The following is a 10,836-nucleotide window of genomic DNA, read 5'->3' on the forward strand; positions in this document are numbered from 1 at the left end:
TAAAAGATCCTGGGAGGCAGAATGTGATGGGGTGGCAGGGAGAGATGAAATATGGGGGGAGAGTGTGAAGAGGGAGAGAGGATCTGGTGTCACAATGGAAACAGAAGTTTTCTAGTTGTATCCTGGGGTATCTTGCAGTGCTGGGGCAGAAAATTACTTGCCAGGCTGAAAAAGAGCCTTGCTGGCCCCGCACCAGCTAGGAACACCAGGGTGACATCAGGGAAGTATCAGAGCCCACCTGAGTGGAGAGCAGATAATAATTGGGGCAGTGGAAGGCCAGGAAAGTTCCTTTCCCAGACCTCCCCACCCCATAGTATAAATTAAGACCATGGGTTCTAAAGCCGAAAAGTCCAGATTTTAATCTTGGTTCTACCATTTACTGCTCTGTGACTTTCAGGAAGTTACCTGCTTTCTCTCTGTCTTTGTTTTCTCATCTCTAAAATGGGCATAATAATACTACCTAACTCTTAGGGTGGTTTAAAGGATGAAATACATGTAAAAGGACTTAAACCTGGACTGGTACGTAGCAAATACTCAAGAAACGTTAGCTTTTAAATTTTTAAAAAAAAAACTGGAGGAACTTCCCTTGAGGGGCAGTGTCATGTTTTTGGGAGTTGGGGAGTAAATAGGAAATGGTGGAGCCCAGAAGTATGTTTTTCACACAATGCCTATTTCCTAAGCTCACCAGAAAAGGCACAGGCAAGGACCTGAGCTTTCATCCCTTATTCTAGATACCCGCTATCAGCCAACGCAATTGAAGCTTCCAGGGTAATATTAGTCACAGGGAAAAGGTGACAATAAATTTATACTCTCAAAGAAAAGCTACAAAAGGAAAACATATAGCAAAGGATGTAGAATTAATAAACCAAGCAGAATCAGATTTAAAATAAGCATAGGAAATACCCTCAATAGGATAAGGGAGGATTTTGGAAAACATGAACCAGAAACAAAGAAAAACTGACTGAGGATGCTAAGAGTGAAAAATATAATTGTTGAAATAAGGAACTCAGTGGATTATTTGGATAACAGAACGGATATAGCTATAAGAATGAACAAATGAAATGAAAGCGCAGGTCAAGAACTCTCCTGGAAGGTTTTAAGAAAGATTAAAACAGTTGAAACTATAAAAGTGAAAGTTAGGAGAGATGGAGGATAAAAATAGCAGTTAACATCGGTATGTTAGAAATCTCAGGAGATAGCAAAGATAAGTATAGGAGAGAAAAAAAGCAATTAAGAATTTTCCAGAATTAGAGGAGGATATGATAGATTTTGCCGTGATGGTCCCCAGGTTGTTTCAACTCCTTATATTCATGACCTGTGGTAGTCCCCTCCACAGTGACTCTAGGCTTGACCAAGTGACTTGTTTCAGCCAATGGGGTAAGAGAAAAATGGATACAAACAGAGAATTTAAAACTGCTGCATACTGGGACTTGCCATCTTTTGTTGCTTTTAGATGCCTGAGCTACCACATTAACAAGTCCAAGATAGCCAGATGGATAAGGAAAGACATATGGCCCAGTTGACCTATTCTTCCAGTTGACATCCAGCTAACACCCAGAAGCAGAACTATTTAGCTGATTAGCAGCTCACCACAGAGGAAACACCAGCAGAACCCAGCCCAAATTGCCAACTTATAGAATATAAGTTGATAAAAATTTATGCTTTAAGCCACTAAGTTTTGGTGTGTTTATTACACAGAAATAGAAAGCTGATACAGAGTATGTTAATAGATCAGGCTGAGAAGGCTCAAAGTGGATTAGACAGGACAGATTTAAACACACACACACACACCCTTATAACAAAAACATAAAAGGCAAAGGGAAAATTCTAAAATATTTTGGAAAGGAAAAAGCAGATCATCTTCAAAGGAAAAGGAATCAGTTTAACATCAGAATTCTCAACAATTCTGATATAACAAAACTGATAATATTTTTAAAGTATAAAAAAAAGACCTTCAGGGACTTCCCTGGTGGTCCACTGGTTAAGACTGCCCCCCACCGCTTCCAGTGCAGGGTGTGTGAGTTCAGTCCCTGGTCAGGGAGCTAAGATCTCACATTTTTTGCGGCCAAAATACCAAAATATAAAACAGAAGCAATATTGTAACAAATTCAATAAAGACTTTAAAAATGGTCCACATCAAAAAAACTCTTAAAAAAATAAAAAAGAGACCTTCAAATCCAGAATTTTATATCTAATTAATCATCTAAATATGAGGGTAAAATAAAGATATTCTCAGACATACCAGGCCCCAGAAGATTTACCATACAAAGGCTACTGGAGAAAATCATTAAAAGAATTTCAGCTAGAGGAGAAATTAAAATCAAAGGCTATGGTTGTGAGGATGAGAAAATAAAACAGTAAATTTAAGTTTGTTCTGAATAAGCACTGAAGAAAGGAAGGAAGAATGGGAGGGAGGGAGGGAGGGAGGGAGGAGTGGGCATATTCTTAATAATCCAAAAGTAAAATTTTGGATGATAGTAACAGGAAAAGATTGAACGCATCATGGTTAAGCAGTAGGACTCTAGAGCCACATGCTCTGGGTCTAAATCCTGCCTTGGCCATTCTAGCTGTGTGACTTTAGATGAGTTACTTAGCCTCTCTGGGACTCAGTTGCCTCACTTGTAAAATGGGATTGGTAAAACAGAACCCATATCGTAGGATTATCTTGATAATTAAAAGAGCATCGTTTAAAAATCCTTGGATTCATAATAGGTTTATAGTAAACTTTCAATAAATGTTTGATGTTGTTAATATGAGGAGGGGACTAGAGAAAGATGGGAAATAGACACTTAAATGATCCAAATGAACCATACTAATTTAGATAGAAAAAAAAGCACTTTGAAGAAAATGACTTGAGTGATACGAGGATTATGGATGCAAAGTACCAGGGACAGAGCCCCACTCCCTTAAAGCATTCCAGGGAGGCCCAGGTTCTCAGTGAGGAATGGCTCATGCTTTCCATGCAAGTACAGCCCCAGAAAGAGGACCCAGATGTGTAAAGATTCCTGAACCTGTGTGTGGTACAGTCGCAGCAGAGCCTCTCATTTCCAAGGAGGTATGTGAGCTTGAAAGATGACGTTCAGCAGTGACCCAGGGAGCAATAGCCAGAGGGGCCTTTCTGAATAGCCTGCTCTGCAAATGAACTTCAGGACTTTCACATGTCCCTGGGGTCGGGGAGGGCAGGAGGAGAGGGAACCCTAGCAGTTGAATTTCCCACCAGGTTAGAGGAATGGGGACCTCAGAGTCAGCTTCATTAAAGAAAGTGTCACATTTCTTGCACATTGTAGTTTGTGCAGTAGGATTCAGATGTCTACTACAAAAGCAATTCTTTAACTTCCTTGTTTATTCTCCATTTCTTCCTCTTCCTTCAATCCAACCCTATAATAGTCATATTAGGAAGGAATACCTACTATTTTGACTGGATTCAGGAAATGGTGTTAATTACTAAAAATATCTCGTGACGACAGCTGTACTTTTTAGTCACATCAATGTCCGCGTGGGCTCCTGCTCAGCTAATATAATAAGGCTTAAAACAGTGTCTCTTTAGAGTGAAGAGATCTTTCTGAACCCTAACCTGAAAGTCAGGTAAGAATATATTTTGGGTCTCAATTCAGTAGGAAAGGTGACAGTGATCAGAATTCAAGACCCTCTTGCAGAGCTTCTTGAAGAGGTGACATCACCACCGCCACCACCACCATCATTCCCCTGGCCTCACCTGATTCAAAAACCAGTTCTTATTTTTAAACAATGCCTATTGGCACCAAACATTTCCCTCCTGTGTTCCTAATTTCACCAGTAACTTTAGATCTCTGATCACTCCAACTCCAACAGTGGTTTTTTTAGAGCTTAGCTCAGTGAGAATGGCCACACTATTTGGGAAATGCTCACTCAAATCTTCCGTTGTACTATCAAAATGTATTATCATGGAAAAATGTTACCCAACTGGCCAATTTCGTAAGGATATTGTAGCTCCAAAAGTCTATGGCTCTGCATATCATATTGTGTGATTTTTGGGGGCAAATTAGCCTCTCCAAGCCTTGGTTTCTTTATCTGTAAAGTGGAGGAAGTAACCAGATTGATCTGATAAGATTATAATGAGGCTAAAATGAGATAATACATGTAGAGCACTTAGCAAAGTGACTGGCTCATGGTATTTTATAGTAAGTGCTTAACAAATTTTTGTTACACATGGCCTTGGTGGAAAGGGAGAGGTTTGTATCAGTCAGGGTCCAATAGGGAAAACAGAAGCCATGCTATGTAGTCTGGGAATTACAGTTCTTAATATAGAGAATTAGGGGCTCATACAATCACTGGAATTGCTGGGGGAGCCAAGGGTCAGGGAAACCATCCCCTAAATCTCAGATTGAAGCATTTAATGGTGGGGGGCTTCTCATGAGCTCACCAGAAATCATGGCAATTCTCAACAGTTTCTGGGGCATCCCCACCAGTGATCTCAATCTAAGTCACGCTGAAAGTACAAACATCAAGAGCTTGCTGGGAAGCTGCTGGGAATCCCAGGTTGCCACTGCCCACAGAGAGCAAGGCCTCGCCTTCTCGCCCACCTGTGTTTTCAGGTGAGAGCCTCTCAGAGGTAGACTCCAGCCAGGAGCCAGAGGGAAGGGGATTCTGGGGTATGTAGTTCCAATGCTTTGTTTGCATCCACACTAAAGCATTAAGACTTTTTCTCAAGTAGCCAACTGAACTGGTTTCTCTTCTTATATATCCACTCAGTATAGAGCAGAGAAAGAGTCCAGAAACAGAAGTCCCAGAATAGCTGAGATTTTACCGTAATCTGCCTAGACTTTTTTTTTTTCCCAGAAAGAACTCTTCTCATGACCTAGGTATGTATTTCTTGTTAAAATAATGATGGCTTGTATTTGTGCATCAGCTTTCAGGTACCTCACTGGGTTGTTGTGAAGGTAAAAATGAAGACAGTAATCATGGAAGTTCTTCATATATATATATTTTTTTTATTGAAGCAGAGTTGATTTACAATTTTGTCTTAGTTTCTGGTGCACAGCAAAGTGATTCAGTTTTATCTTCTTTATCCATTCATCCATAGATGGACATTTAGGTTGCTTCCATGTTTTGGCTGTTGTAAATAGTGCTGCTATGAACATTGGGGTGGATGTATCTTTTCGAATTAGCGTTTTCTCCAGATACATGCCCAGGAGTGGAATTGCCAGATCATATGGTAACTCTATTTTTAGGTTTTTAAGGAACCTCCATACTGTTTTCCATAGTGGCTGCACCAACTTACATTCCCATCAACAGTGTAGAAGGGTTTCCTTTTCTTCACACCCTCACCAGCACTTGATATTTGTAGACGTTTTAATGATGGCTGAAGAGGTCTGTTTGATTGTTCTTTCAGGGGAATTCTCTTGATCTTTTAATTGGGAGTGGTTCCTCTGCTTCTTCAATTGACTTATACTTCTCTTGCTCTATGAGTTTGTAGACTTTCTGTCATTTGTAGACTTTTTTTTTTTTTACATCGTTACTGGAGTACAATTGCTTTACAATGGTGTGTTAGTTTCTGCTTTATAACAAAGTGAATCAGTTACACATATACATATGTTCCCATATCTCTTCCCTCTTGCATCTCCCTCCCTCCCACCCTCCCTATCGCACCCCTCCAGGCGGTCACAAAACACCTAGCTGATCTCCCTGTGCTATGCAGCTGCTTCCCACTAGCTATCTACCTTACGTTTGGTAGTGTATATATGTCCATGCCTCTCTCCCGCTTTGTCACAGCTTACCCTTCCTCCTCCCCATATCCTCAAGTCTATTCTCTAGTAGGTCTGTGTCTTTATTCCTGTCTTACCCCTAGGTTCTTCATGACACTTTTTTTCCCTTAATTCCACATATATGTGTTAGCATACGGTATTTGTCTTTGTCTTTCTGACTTACTTCGCTCTGTATGACAGACTCTGGGTCCATCCACCTCATTACAAATAGCTCAATTTCGTTTCTTTTTATGGCTGAGTAATAATATTCCATTGTATATATGTGCCACATCTTCTTTATCCATTCATCCGATGATGGACACTTAGGTTGTTTCCAACTCCTGGCTATTGTAAATAGAGCTGCAAAATGAACATTTTGGTACATGACTCTTGTTGAATTATGGTTTTCTCAGGGTATATGCCCAGTAGTGGGATTGCTGGGTCATATGGTAGTTCTATTTGTAGTTTTTTAAGGAACCTCCATGCTGTTCTCCATACTGTCTGTACCAATTCACATTCCCACCAGCAGTGCAAGAGTGTTCCCTTTTCTCCACACCCTCTCCAGCATTTATTGTTTCTAGATTTTTTGATGATGGCCATTCTGACTGGTGTGAGATGATATCTCATTGTAGTTTTGATTTGCATTTCTCTAGTGATTAATGAAGTTGCGCATTCTTTCATGTGTTTGTTGGCAGTCTGTATATCTTCTTTGGAGAAATGTCTATTTAGGTCTTCTGCCCAATTTTGGATTGGGTTGTTTGTATTTTTGTTATTGAGCTGCATGAGCTGCTTGTAAATTTTGGAGATTAATCCTTTGTCAGTTGCTTCATTTGCAAATATTTTCTCCCATTCTGAGGGTTGTCTTTTGGTCTTGTTTATGGTTTCCTTTGCTTTGCAAAAGCTTGGCAGTTTCATTCGGTCCCATTTCTTTATTTTTGTTTTTATTTCCATTTCTCTAGGAGGTGGGTCAAAAAGGATCTTGCTGTGATTTATGTCATAGAGTGTTCTGCCTATGTTTTCCTCTAAGAGTTTGATAGTTTCTGGCCTTACCTTTAGGTCTTTAATCCATTTTGAGTTTATTTTTGTGTATGGTGTTAGGGAGTGATCTAATCTCATACTTTTACATGTACTGTCCAGTTTTCCCAGCACCACTTATTGAAGAGGCTGTCCTTTCTCCACTGTACATTCCTGCCTCCTTTATCAAAGATAAGGTGACCATATGTGCGTGGGTTTATCTCTGGGCTTTCTATCCTGTTCCATGGATCTATATTTCTGTTTTTGTGCCAGTACCATACTGTCTTGATTACTGTAGCTTTGTAGTATAGTCTGAAGTCAGGGAGCCTGATTCCTCCAACTCCGTTTTTCTTTCTCAAGATTGCTTTGGCTATTTGGGGTCTTTTGTGTTTCCATACAAATTGTGAAATTTCTTCTTGTAGTTCTGTGAAAAATGCCAGTGGTAGTTTGATAGGGATTGCATTGAATCTGTAGATTGCTTTGGGTAGTAGAGTCATTTTCACAATGTTGATTCTTCCAATCCAAGAACATGGTATATCTCTCCATCTATTTGTATCATCTTTAATTTCTTTCATCAGTGTCTTATAATTTTCTGCATTCAGGTCTTTTGTCTCCTCAGGTAGGTTTATTCCTAGATATTTTATTCATTTTGTTGCAATGGTAAATGGGAGTGTTTTCTTGATTTCACTTTCAGATTTTTCATCATTAGTGTATAGGAATGCCAGAGATTTCTGTGCATGAATTTTGTATCCTGCTACTTTACCAGATTCATTGATTAGCTCTAGTAGTTTTCTGGTAGCATCTTTAGGATTCTCTATGTATAGTATCATGTCATCTGCAAACAGTGACAGCTTTACTTCTTCTTTTCCGATTTGGATTCCTTTTATTTCTTTTTCTTCTCTGATGGCTGTGGCTAAAACTTCCAAACTATGTTGAATAAGAGTGGTGAGAGTGGGCAACCTTGTCTTGTTCCTGATCTTAGTGGAAATGCTTTCAGTTTTTCACCATTGAGGACGATGTTGGCTGTGGGTTTGTCATATATGGCCTTTATTATGTTGAGGAAAGTTCCCTCTATGCCTACTTTTTGGAAGGTTTTTATCATAAATTGGTGTTGAATTTTGTCGAAAGCTTTTTCTGCATCTATTGAGATGACCATATGGTTTTTCTCCTTCAATTTGTTAATATGGTGTATCACATTGATTGATTTGTGTATATTGAAGAATCCTTGCATTCCTGGAATAAACCCCACTTGATCATGGTGTATGATCCTTTTAATGTGCTGTTGGATTCTGTTTGCTAGTATTTTGTTGAGGATTTTTGCATCTATGTTCATCAGTGATATTGGCCTGTAGTTTTCTTTCTTTGTGACATCCTTGTCTGGTTTTGGTATCAGGGTGATGGTGGCCTCGTAGAATGAGTTTGGGAGTGTTCCTCCCTCTGCTATATTTTGGAAGAGTTTGAGAAGGATAGGTGTTAGCTCTTCTGTAAATGTTTGATAGAATTCGCCTGTGAAGCCATCTGGTCTTGGGCTTTTGATTGTTGGAAGATTTTTAACCACAGTTTCAATTTCAGTGCTTGTGATTGGTCTGTTCATATTTTCTAATTCTTCCTGATTCAGTCTTGGCACGTTGTGCATTTCTAAGAATTTGTCCATTTCTTCCACGTTGTCCATTTTATTGGCATCGAGTTGCTTGTAGTAATCTCTCATGATCTTTTGTATTTCTGCAGTGTCAGTTGTTACTTCTTTTTCATTTCTAATTCTACTGATTTGAGTCTTCTTTTTTTCTTGACAAGTCTGGCTAATGGTTTACCAATTTTGTTTATCTTCTCAAAGAACCAGCTTTTATTTTTATTGATCTTTGCTATTGTTTCCTTCATTTCTTTTTCATTTACTTCTGATCTATCTTTATGATTTCTTTCCTTCTGCTAACTTCGGGGTTTTTTTGTTCTTCTTTCTCTAATTGCTTTAGGTGCAAGGTTAGGTTGTTTATTCGAGATGTTTCCTGTTTCCTAAGTAGGATTGTATTGCTATAAACGTCCCTCTTAGAACTGCTTTTGCTGCATCCCATAGATTCTGGGTCATCGTGTCTCCATTGTCATTTGTTTCTAGGTATTTTTTGATTTCCTCTTTGATTTCTTCAGTGATCACTTCGTTGTTAAGTACTGTATTGTTTAGCCTCCATGTGTTTGTATTTTTTACAGATCTTTTCCTGTAATTGATATCTAGTCTCATAGCATTGTGGTCAGAAAAGATACTTGATACAATTTCAGTTTTCTTAAATTTACCAAGTCTTGATTTGTGACCCAACATACGATCTATCCTGGAGAATGTTCCATGAGCACTTGAGAAAAATATGTATTCTGTTGTTCTTGGATGGAATGTCTTATAAATATCAGTTAAGTCCATCTTGTTTAATGTATCATTTAAAGCTTGTGTTTCCTCATTTATTTTCATTTTGAATGATCTGGCCATTGGTGAAAGTGGGGTGTTAAAGTCCCCTACTATGAACGTATTACTGTTGATTTCCCCTTTTATGGCTTTTAGTATTTGCCTTATGTATTGAGGTGCTCCTATGTTAGGTGCATAAATATTTACAATTGTTATATCTTCTTGGATTGATCCCTTGATCATTATGTAGTGTTCTTCTTTGTCTCTTCTAATAGTCTTTATTTTAAAGTCTATTTTGTCTGATATGAGAATTGCTACTCCAGCTTTCTTTTGGTTTCCATTTGTATGGAATATCTTTTTCCAACCCCTCACTTTCAGTCTGTATGTGTCTCTAGGTCTGAAGTGGGTCTCTTGTAGACAGCATATATATGGGTCTTGTTTTAGTATCCATTCTGTGAGCCTGTGTCTTTTGGTTGGAGCATTTAATCCATTCACGTTTAAGGTAATTATCGATATGTATGTTCCTATTACCATTTTCTTAATTGTTTTGGGTTTGTTTATGTAGGTCTTTTCCTTCTCTTGTGTTTCCTGCCTAGAGAAGTTCCTTTAGCATTTGTTCTAAAGCTGGTTTGGTGGTGCTGAACTCTCTCAGCCTTTGCCTGTCTATAAAGGTTCTAATGTCTCCATCAAATCTGAATGAGATCTTTGCTGGGTAGACTAATGTTGGTTGCAGGTTTTTCTCCTTCAACACTTTCAGTATGTCCTGCCACTCCCTTCTGGCTTGCAGAGTTTCTGCTGAAAGATCAGCTGTTAATCTTATGGGGATTCCCTTGTGTGTTATTTGTTGTTTTTCCCTTGCTGATTTTAATATGTTTTCTTTGTATTTAATTTTTGACAGTTTGATTAATATGTGTCTTGGCGTATTTCGCCTTGGATTTATCCTGTATGGGACTCTCTGTGCTTCCTGGACTTCATTAAGTATTTCCTTTCCCATATTAGGGAAGTTTTCAACTATAATCTCTTCAAATATTTTCTCAGTCCCTTTCTTTTTCTCTTCTTCTGGAACCCCTATAATTCGAATGTTGGTGCGTTTAATGTTGTCCCAGAGGTCTCTGAGACTGTCCTCAGTTCTTTTCATTCTTTTTTCTTTATTCTGCTCTGCAGTAGTTATTTTCACTATTTTATCTTCCAGGTCACTTATCCATTCTTCTGCCTCAGTTATTCTGCTATTGATCCCTTCTAGAGTATTTTTAATTTCATTTATTGTGTTGTTCATTGTTGCTTGTTTCATCTTTAGTTTTTCTAGGTCCTTGTTAAATGTTTCTTGCATTTTCTCTATTCTATTTCCAAGATTTTGGATCATCTTTACTATCATTATTCTGAATTCTTTTTCATGTAGACTGCCTATTTCCTCTTCATTTGTTAGGTCTGGTGGGTTTTTATCTAGCTCCTTCATTTGCTGTGTGTTTTTCTGTCTTCTCATTATGCTTATCTTACTGTGTTTGGGGTCTCCTTTTTGCAGGCTGCAGGTTTGTAGTTCCCGTTGTTTTTGGTGTCTGTCCCCAGTGGCTAAAGTTGTTTCAGTGGGTTGTGTAGGCTTCCTGGTGAAGGGGACTAGTGTGTGTGTTCTGGTGGATGAGGCTGGATCTTGTCTTTCTGGTGGGCAGGTCCATGTCCGGTGGTGTGTTTTGGGGTTTCTGTGGGCTTAAT

This window comes from Orcinus orca, chromosome 2, assembly GCF_937001465.1.
Source record: "Orcinus orca chromosome 2, mOrcOrc1.1, whole genome shotgun sequence".
In the NCBI taxonomy this organism is placed as follows: domain Eukaryota; kingdom Metazoa; phylum Chordata; class Mammalia; order Artiodactyla; family Delphinidae; genus Orcinus; species Orcinus orca.